Source organism: Xyrauchen texanus, chromosome 12, assembly GCF_025860055.1.
Source record: "Xyrauchen texanus isolate HMW12.3.18 chromosome 12, RBS_HiC_50CHRs, whole genome shotgun sequence".
Classification (NCBI taxonomy): domain Eukaryota; kingdom Metazoa; phylum Chordata; class Actinopteri; order Cypriniformes; family Catostomidae; genus Xyrauchen; species Xyrauchen texanus.
In genome coordinates, this window is record NC_068287.1 from 10,037,113 (window position 1) to 10,048,335 (window position 11,223).

The following is an 11,223-nucleotide window of genomic DNA, read 5'->3' on the forward strand; positions in this document are numbered from 1 at the left end:
ATCTCCCAGAATGCACATATTTTAATAGCAAACAATTGTATTTAAAAGTTACAGAATTTTGTAATTATTAAACAGAAATAATTATTTAAACAGAAATTCTATGGCTGTTAGAATGTTACTGTAAATTTACACAAACATTTCAGTGTACTGTTCACAACCCCTTTCAAAACAGTCCCATTCTTTGTTCATCGCTTAATATGACGTATACCAGATCTTCTACTTTGTCTTACGTCTTGCTGAAAATGCATGTGCGGATTTGATTATATTTATCTTGATTGAGTTAGAGATTGTTGCACGTTCCCACGTTCATTGAAAAGGACACATGTATAGATTCTTAAAACCATGATGCAGTAATGCTGCAATTGTTTGGCGACGAGACACAGCATGTTATACAGTATACTCTTAACAATTAGAAATATCGTAAAAATTCTATACACTTATAGAATTATTACATTATTTAATTTAATGTTATTTAATTTACCATCAGAGGAGGCAACAATAGATTCAAGTTAAATGTAACCACTAAGGTGATAAAACTGTTGCTTTAATCAGTTTGCCTACTAAAGTGCATAATTCAGATGCATGTAAAGTAATATATATATATACACACACACACACACACACACACACACTATGTGCGGTAACCAAAGCGAGTTTTAATTGCTGCACAAATGCCAGAAGAGGTTAATGGCATAAAGGCTCTTCTCATTACTAAACTAACCAATCAGGATGGCCATTCAAATGATGCATGTTATTTTCTTCTGTCCAATATGTGGCAGAAAAATGAAAATATTGCTGAAATCAAATTACTGAACGATTTTAAAACAAATTAAATACTGAACAACTGGGTCATATAAAATTAACTCAATAAAGAAGCAGAAGGAGTTTTTCTATACATGGGTGATAATTATTGTAAAAAAAAATTATAATATGATAATAAACCAATAGCAATATTTCTTTGGTTTTTTTCAATATTGTTTTATATATCAGTCTCCCCAGAAAATTCAAGACTTGCAACCCATTCTTGGATCACGGCCAACCAGCTGAGAATCACTTTCAAAGATATTATCACTGAGAAAATGTCTAATATATGAATTAGAAATAATGAAGGAGTTTTTCCTACACTCAGGTAATGAGAAGTTAGATGGAATGGGGCCCATCATTAATTTATAAAGGTTTTTATTAGTCATAGTTTATAGATGGCCCTGTGTGATTAGTTCCATTTGGTGATCGGAAAGATTATAACACTTAGTTAATTTTCAAGACTAATGTAAAATACCAGGGAGATATTATGTGTAAATGTTTTTCCCAACCAAAATCTCTATATTGCCATATCTGTTTCTGTTGTTTGAGATCTGCTAATGAACATCAAATGAGTGACAGCTCTGTCTCTGACTGAGCAGCAAATCTGAACAGCTGGAGAGCGAGATGGAAAGAATCAACTTATTCATCTGCGCTTGCTGAGCACTCACAACATCCCAGATGAGATGTAGGGTCCGACTGTGACAGCCTTGTGAGGGGGTAATGAAACAAATGTTTGTGGCGAACAGAGAATTCGTGCACCATGCCTGAGGGAAAGATCTAATGGTCACGCTCTGTGACTCCATCTCAGAGGCTTTTTTGCATCTTACACCCCATCAAAAAGCATTATGCTATGGAGCATCGACAAAAATATATGTACATGCACATACAAACTCAAACTCGGTTTCACAAGTTTGCCTACCTATCAAATTTTTCCATGTTTTCCATGTAGGGTGCAGGTAAGCATCAAGTAGTTTGTGAGAATCAACATCCTTGTTGGTCCTAGAACAACATTCCTATCAGTCAAAGGTGTTGGGGTAAGGGTAAGGCTTGGAGCTGGGGCAACATTCTTGTGAACTGCGTATCTATCTACTATCTATATAAGTATAAGTTACCTGTCTTCACCTGTCTCACAGCTGAAAAGACATATCAAAGCAAAAACCAAGCCATGAGGAAAAAATAACTCCCTGCAGAGCTCCGAGACAGGATTGTGTCGAGGCACAGATCTGGGGAAGGCTACAAAAAAAAAATCAGCTGCATTGAAGATTCCCAAGAGCACAGTGTCCTCCATAACTCTTAAATGGAAGAAGTTTGGAACAACCAGGACTCTTCCTAGAGCTGGTTGCCCGGCCAAACTGAGCAATCGGTGGAGAAGGGCCTTGATAAAGAGGTGACCAAGAACCCGATGGTCACTCTGGTTGAGCTCCAGAGATCATGTGTGGAGATGGGAGAAACTTGCAGAAGGAAAACCATCACTGCAACACTCTGTCTGGGCTTTATGTTAGAGAGGCCAGACACAATTGCAAGACACAAAAGACCTCTCCTCGGTGCAAGACGCAAAAAAGCCCCTAAAAGACTCTCAGACTTTGAGAAACTTCTCTGGTCTGATGAAAGGAAGATTGAACCGTTTGGCCTCAATTCCAAGCATCATGTCTGGAGGAAACGAGGCACTGCTCATCACCTGTGCAATACAGTCCTAACGGAGAAGCATGGTGGTGCTAACATCATGCTGTGGGGGTGTTTTGCAGCGGTAGGGACTGGGGGACTGGTCAGGGTTGAAGGAAAGCTGAATGCAGAAAAATACAGAGATATCCTTAATGAAAACTTGGTCTAGAGCACTCAGGACCTCAGACTGAGCCGAAGGTTCACCTTCCAACTGGACAATGACACTAAGCACACAGCCAAGAAAATGCAATGCAAATTAATTGGATTAAGTGGCTTAAGGACAAATTAATTGGATTAAGTGGCTTAAGGACAACTTTGTGAATGTTCTTGAATGGCCCAGCCAGAGCCCAGACTTGAGCCCAATCGAAAATCTCTGGAGAGACCTAAAAGTTCAATTGCTGTGGGCCTAAAAGCCAAATTAATTGGATTAATGTAATTTTTCATGTCTCCACAGCTGCATGTCGAACAACTTTGTAAAATAAATTCTAAATCATCAGATTATTTTTCTTTCCATAAAATTAAGTATTTACAATTGCATTTTCTCTATAACATGTATTCATTTGTGGTAATGTGTCATTTTAACACTGATAGCAGAGGTCTTTTATGCACCTGTTCACTTATTTTCTACCCTGTTATATCATGATGAACTTTAATTGAAGATATATGTTATTAAATTACAGTAATAATTAATGACACTGGAGGTGAAATCAGCAATTCAGCTAAATCATTTAGAGCTAATTGAAATGCAAAACGTATTTTAAAAGTGTTTATTAATGTTCTATTAATGTTTTCCTTTATTTTGAAACGTTAATCATATGTGGTCAAGCATAATGTGTCCACTCTGTTATGGGAAGATTTAGGGACAGTTAATGCAATATATAATGGTTAATCAATATATTTCTGAATACTCTGTAAATACTAATGGTTATCTCAAATTGTTAAAAAAAAAAAGGCTTTTGGACTTTTTGGCTTTTGAAATGTTCGTTTTGGATTCACGTTTTTTGATTTTTCACTCATATAAATAAACTGCACTTGGGTTCACACACTTCATCGTTTTCATCTGCTCATGTGTCTTCAGCCTGCCTACACGTTACAGTGTGAAGTAGGGATGGGCAGATTGATCCTAAAATATTGATTCTTCAGACACTGATGTTGTATCAAAAATATCGATCCTCACAAAAATATAGATTAAAAATGTTTTATTTTAAAACGTTTGGTTACGTATGTAACCTCCGTTCCCCGAGGGAGGGAACGACACGTTGTGTCGGAGAAGCGACACTAGGGGTCTCTCTTGAGCGCCGATATCCACCTCTGATCTATGAAAAAAGGCCAATGAGAGTTGGCAGCCAGTATTTGCATGTCCCGCCCCCGGACATACGGTTATTTAAGCGGCGCAAATATGGGAGTTCATTCAGGATTTTTCTGAGGAGCCGGAAATGGTCCGGCCACAACAGTGGCTCGGTTCAGCGACATGGCGGAGGAAAGACACAACGTGTCGTTCCCTCCCTCGGGAACGGAGGTTACATACGTAACCAAACGTTCCCCTTCTGTTGCTCTCTCCACGTTGTGTCGGAGAAGCGACACTAGGGGACCCATTCCAATCTTGCCATGCGCTGAACCGTGTACGTGAACCGCCGAAACAGAGGCGGGCAGGGATTTCATCCAGTGCCGCGCATCATCTGTACCTGGCTGCACGTACCCTTCCCCAATGCCCCATAAGAACATCGGAATCCTTCTAGTTACCCTGGGAGGGGAACAAGGCGATGTTTGCCAACATGGGAACGGGCCAGCCTGGCTGGGCCTCTTTTCTGTCTATGTTTCTCGCATAGAGCAATCACGGCCGGGGCCCTTACACGCATATAGGGAAGGGGGTCTTACCCAGACCCTGCGGAATCCACACCTGCCCTTTTTCTTGGGGAGGAAAAGTGGTAGACACGTCACACGGCCGTCTAAGGGCTTGTGTGGAAAGTATGGTGCGGTGGTAGATCCAGCCTCGAAAGGGGGGAGTTGCTACAGCACGGTGACCGGGGCAGTTGTAACTGCCTAAGGGAGACACGGGGGTCCGCTCGTAAGGGGACAGAACCATGGAATTACACACAGGGGGAGTCCGCGCAGGAGGCCTTACCTGTGGAGCATCTATACCAGTACAGGGTAGCCATCAGGGTACCCGCAGTGGCTTGGGTCGGCGAGTTCCTCCGCTGAACCGCGGACCCGGAGGGCTGGGGAGGAATCGACCAGGGGCCCAACTCGGAGTGGGGAGCCCTGGGAAGAAGGCGCACTACTTTACCTTGACATCAGGAAAAGGGCACTGGGCACAAGCGATCCACCCGGCCAGTCAGTCTGCATGTTACCGAGTTCTACGGGCTCGGACCTGAGAAAACACGAGACGCAACCGACTCAACGCGGAGGTTGTAAAACCTTGCGAAGGTGTTGCCCAACCCGCGGCTCTACAGATGTCTGCTAGGGAGGTGCCCTTGGCCAGTGTCCATGAGGACACAACACCCCTTGTTGAGTGAGCTCGGACCCGCAAGGGTAGGGGCACGGCCTGGGTGTGATAAGCCAGTGTGATGGCATCGACAACCCAGTGGGCGAGCCTCTGTTTGGAGACAGCATTCCCTTTCTGCCATCCCCCAAAGCAGACAAAGTGCTGCTCAGAGCATCTAGTGCTCTGTGTGCGGTCCTGTAAATGCGCAGGGCGCGCACTGGACATAGCAATGAAAGGGCTGGGTCTGCCTCCTCCTGGGGCAGCGCTTGCAGGTTCACTACCTGATCTCGGAAGGGTGTGGTAGGAACCTTGGGCACATAGCCCGGTCGCGGTCTTAGGATCACAGACGTATCTGCCGGATCGAACTCCAGGCAAGTGTCGCTGACAGAGAACGCTTGCAGGTCCCCGACCCTCTTGATAGAGGCGAGCGCAATCAGCAGGGCCGTCTTAAGAGAGAGGGCCCTGAGTCCAATTGATTCAAGCGGCTCGAAGGGGGGTCTCTGGAGTCCTGCCAAGACTACCGAGAGATCCCAGAAGGGAACTAGGCCTGGCCGGGAGGGATTCAACCTCCGGGCGCCTCTCAGGAACCTGAGGATCAGGTCGTGCTTACCCAAAGACTTGCCGTCTACAGGATTGTGGTGGGCGGCAATGGCGGCAACATACACCTTGAGGGTGGACGGGGACAGCCTCCTGTCCAGCCTCTCCTTTAGGAACAGGAGCACTGACCTAATCGCGCATCTCTGTGGGTCTTCAGTTCGGGAAGAACACCAATCTGCGAACAAGCGCCACTTTAGGGTGTAAAGGTGCCTGGTAGAGGGGGCTCTGGCTTGGTTAATTGTATTCACAACGGTCGCCGGTAAGTGGGCTAGCTCTTCCGCATCCCGTCCAGGGACCAGACGTGGAGGTTCCAGAGGTCTGGGAGCGGGTGCCAGAGCGTGCCCCGTCCCTGAGAGAGGAGGTCCTTTCTCAGGGGAATTCGCCAGGGAGGAGCTGTCGCGAGGAGCCTGAGTTCCGAGAACCAAGTCCCAGTGGGCCAGTAGGGGGCCACTAACGTGACTTGCTCCTTGTCCTCCCTGACCTTGCACAGCACCGGTGCAAGAAGGCTCACTGGGGGAAATGCGTACTTGCGCAGCCCCGAGGGCCAGCTGTGTGCCAGCGCGTCTGTCCCGAGGGGACCCTCTGTTAGGGCGTACCAGGGCAGGCAGTGGGAGGTTTCCTGGGAGGCAAACAGGTCTACCTGAGCCTTGCCAAACCGTTCCCAAATCAGCTGGTCCAACTGGGGGTGAAGCCTCCACTCCCCGCCGGGCAGGCGTTGTCGTGATAGCGCGTCCGCTACAACGTTGAGCTTGCCGGGGATGTGAGTGGCACGCACGACTTGAGTCGCTGCTGGCTCCATAGGAGGAGACGGCGGGCGAGTTGTGACATGTGGCGGGAGCGTACGCCACCTTGGCGATTTATGTACGCCACCACCGTGGTGCTGTCCGATCTCACGAGGACATGTTTGTCCCGAACTAACGGGAGGAACTTCCTGAGAGCAAGAAGGACGGTCAGCAACTCCAGGCAATTGATGTGCCAATGCAGCGGGGCCCCTTTCCAATGGCCCGCTGCTGCATGCCCGCTGCACACGGCACCCCACCCGGACCGGGAGGCATCGGTTGTGACCAGAACACGTCGGGACACCTGCTGCAGGGGCACTCCTGCCCGTAAAAAGCAGAGGTCTGTCCAGGGTCGGAGTGTTTTGAGGCAGGCGGGGGTGATCCTTACCCGATGCGTGCCGTGGTGCCATGCTTGTCTCGGGACTCGAGTCTGGAGCCAGTGCTGGAGTGGTCTCATATGCAATAACCCCAGCGGCGCGACCGCCGCGGAGGACGCCATATGCCCCAGGAGCCTCTGGAAAAGTTTTAGAGGGACCACTCTGCCTGGCTTGAAGGAAGCGAGGCAGTCCAGCACCGACTGAGCACGGTTGACTCGTGAGACGTGCTGTCATTGAGACGGAGTCTAACTCCAACCCGAGAAAAGAGATGCTCTGAACCGGAGTGAGCTTGCTCTTTTCTCAGTTGACCTGAAGCCCCAAGCGGCTGAGGTGCCGGAGCACCTGGTCTCTGTGTGTGCATAGTAATTCTCGAGAGTGTGCTAGGATGAGCCAGTCATCGAGGTAGTTGAGAATGCAGATGCCGGCTACTCGTAGCGGGGCAAGGGCCGCCTCTGCGACCTTCGTGAAGACGCGAGGGGACAGAGACAGGCCGAAGGGGAGGACTTTGTACTGCAACGACTGGCCGTCGAATGCGAACCGTAAGAAGGGTCGGTGTCGTGGCAGAATTGAGACGTGGAAGTACGCGTCCTTCAGGTCTACCGCTGCGAACCAATCTAGATGCTGAACGCCAGCCAGAATATTTCTCTGCGTGAGCATTATGAACGGGAGTTTTAACAAGGCCCAATTGAAAACTCGCAGGTCCAGGATTGGTCGTAAGCTGCCGCCTTTCTTGGGTACAATGAAGTAAGGACTGTAGAAACCCTTCCTCATTTCGGTTGGAGGGACGGGCTCTACCGCGCCCTTGGCCAAGAGGGTCGTGATTTCCGTGCGCAGGGAACTGGCATGCTCGCCATGTACTGCGGAAAAGCCGACGCCCCTGAAGGGGGGCGGGAGCCGGGCAAACTGAATTGCGTAACCGAGTCGAATGGTCCGGTGCAGCCAGCGTGATGCGTTGGGAAGCGAAAGCCACGCTTCCCGGATCTGCGCTAGGGGCACCAAAGGGACGAGTATTTTGGATGTACCCGGCGGGGCCTCGCAGCGGGACGGAACAGGTAATGCAGCGTCGGGCGGCTTCATTGCGGCCTGAGGCTGAGGTGCTGAGAATAGACTCAAAGCACTTACCTTGCTCCGCGCACCCGGCAGGGGGTGGGTTCGTGACTGAGGAGGAGGTCTGATGTCGGCGTCCTCTGGACTCGTCTGAAACGGCCGGCCGGGGGACAGTCGTGGGCAGGCGGAAGGCGGGATCGCCGCGTCCGGTGTACCGGGACTGTCGTAATCTGAAAGCAGATTGCCGTGAGAATGGCATTTGCGGGCCGGGTGACCCAGAGGCAAAGGAAATAGCTCTTATTGAGAATGTGGGTACCATAGCCCCCGTCAAGGGGTGTGGCAAATGAAAAAACAAAGGATTCTCCTCCCGGCCCTCCACCGGGGGACGGAACGGTCTTACCACCTCCGGAGCTAACATCTTCGGCTCTGGGTCGGCTGTCTCAGGAACGCTTGGGAGCCTTCCGGGTCCTAGAGGGGGTTCGTGAGACAGGGGGCGTGCGCCGCCTGCGGGGTGCTCGACGCTGGGGCTGAGTGCTGGGCCCGGGTTGAGGCGGAGCAGGAGCTGGTTTTTTCGCAGGGGGACACCCTCGGTGGGCAGACGGGGCAGGGCCCGTAGTGGCAGGTCTGCGGCGGGGCATGATGCTTGAGAGATGGCCTCCATCTGCTTCTTCACCGCGGAGAACTGTTGGGCGAAGTCCTCGACGGTGTCGCTGAAAAGGCCAATCTGAGAGACAGGTGCGTCCAGGAGGCGGTTCTTGTCGGCCTCACGCATCTCGACCAGATTGAGCCAAAGATGGCATTCCTGGACCACTAGGGTGGCCATCGCCTGTCCGAGTGCCTGCGCTGTGGCCTTCGTCGCTCTCAGGGCGAGGTCGGTCGCTGAGCGCAGTTCCTGCAGCACATCAGGATCAGGTCCACCCCCGTGCATGAGTGCTTTGGCCTGGTAGACTTGTAGGAGGGCCATCGCATGCAGGGCGGAGGCAGCGCATCCAGCCGCACTGTAGGCCTTCGTGTTGAGCGAGGATGTTGTCCTACAGGGCTTGGATGGGAGTACGGGGCGGCCACGCCAGGAGGTAGGGCTACCGGGGCATAGATGGTACGCAACTGCCCTATCGACCTGGGGAATCGCCCCCTATCCGTGGCGCTCTCCGCCGTCGAGGGTGGTGAGAGTGGAGCGGGTGGCACCTAGACGGGCGGAGAGCGGGGCTCTCCATGTAGACGTCAGCTCGTCATGCACCTCCGGGAAAAACGGGACCGGGGGATGCAAGGCCGCGAACGGCGCGCTGCCCCCAGGAACTAGTCATCAAACCGTGAAGACTGTGGGGAGGATGGAGGGTTCCAATCCAACCCCACGCTCACGGCGGCCCGGGAAAGCATATCAGACATCTGAGCGTCTGCCTCAGCCTGGGCCTGCTGGCCCGAAGGCGGCAGTTCAGGGGAGTCCTCGGCATCAGACATCACACTCTCCGATGCAGCGGCGAGCTCATCTGCTTCGGGCTCGGGAGGATAGACAGCCAGGCCGTGAGGCGAGCCGCTATCGCCGCGAGCGTGGACGGGGACCAGCGAGCGTTCGGGGAACGGGAGGTTCGCGGGGGCTACCCGGCGAAACTGCACCCGCTGCCGCCCCCAAATCGCCCCCAGCGCCAACCGCATCGTCCTCAATCCCGTGGGAAGAAGGAGCAATGCGGGGTGCAGCTGGGGTGGCTTGCTTTCTGTTGCTTTCTGTTGAAAGCAAGCCGCGACCGCAACGTGGTCATGGTCATGTAAACTCGCAGCAAACTGCAGACAGACCATCGGCTCCGAAGAAATTTTCTGAATGAACTCCCGTATTTGCGCCGCTTAAATACCCGTATGTCCGGGGGCGGGACATGCAAATACTGGCTGCCAACTCTCATTGGCCTTTTTTCATAGATTAGAGGTGGATATCGGCACTCAAGAGAGACCCCTAGTGTCGCTTCTCCGACACAACGTGGAGAGAGCGACAGAAGGGGAACTAGTGTTATTGTTATATGTTTACCATGAACAATAAGCATAAGCTTCAACGTGAAATAAAAAGGATTAGGCTATATTAGCAAATACTTGTGCAGGATGGGAACTATTATAAGCATTTGCACCATCACAAGACTCCGTGCCTTGTGGCGCTAATGATAGTAAATCAGAGAAACAGCTTATAGTGTAGTCTAGGGCATAAACAGGCATATAGCCACCAAAAACAACATATTTTGAACTTTTTCAGTCTTCAAACACAATGCTGCAGCACCGTTGAGTGAAGTGTGTGTGTGTATATAACTCCAAATAACTTTAAAGCTCTTTATTGCAAAGGGTTTTCATCCATCTTTATTGGAAATGTTTTCCATGCTTGTTCAATGAACCATAAACAATGAATGAACATGCATCTGTGGAACAGTCATTAAGAAACTTACAGCTTACAGACGGTAGGCAATTAAGGTCACAGTTATAAAAATTTAGGACACTAAAGAGAACTTTCTACTGACTCTGAAAAACACCAAAAGAAAGATGTTCAGGGTTCCTGCTCAACTGCGTGAATGTGCCTTAGGCATGCTGCATGGAGGCATGAGGACTGCAGATGTGGCCAGGGTAATAAATTGCAATGTCCGTACTGTGAGATGGCTAAGACAGCGTTACAGGGAGACAGGAAGGACAGCCGATCATCCTCGCAGTGGCAGACCACGTGTAACCTGCACAGGATCGGTACATCCGAATATCACACCCGCAGGACAGGTACAGGATGGAAACTACAACTGCCTGAGTTACACCAGGAATGCACAATCCCTCCATCAGTGCTCAGACTGTCCGCAATAGGCTGAAAGAGGCTGGACTGAGGGCTTGTAGTCCTGTTGTAAGGTAGGTCCATACCAGGCATCATCGGCAACAACGTCGACTATGGGCACAAACCCACCTTCGCTGGACCAGACAGGTCTTGCAAAAAGTGCTCTTCACTGGCGAGTCACGGTTTTGGCCTTTGGATCGCTAGGGGCTTCACGGGCTAGGGCCATTCCCCCCAGAAATGTCTGGGAACTTGCAAGTGCCTTGTTGGAAGAGTGGGGTAACATCTCACAGTAAGAATTCGAACTCGGGACTCCAGGTGTGGTGGTCCCTGTCTTTACTCGCTGAGCTACCCAGGCCCACCAATGTGAATTTCCTTGATAAAAATATAATTGGGTCTGGTAACATGTGCATGTAAAATGGCTAGAAATACAATTTTAGTTTAGCGTAAAGTTGACAATTTATACAAGGTTTATTTCTATTTCTTCTGCTCCAAACTTACTTCTCTTTCTGCTCGTATGAATGTAACACATCATAAGAAAGTGTTTCACTGCTGTTCAAATGCACTTTGAATCTAATGGGTAATACCGTTACATGTATTCCATTACTCCCCAACCCTAGCTAAACATTTTATATATATCTATATATATATATGTGGCAGGGCGGAGGGCGGTGCTGGGTCGTG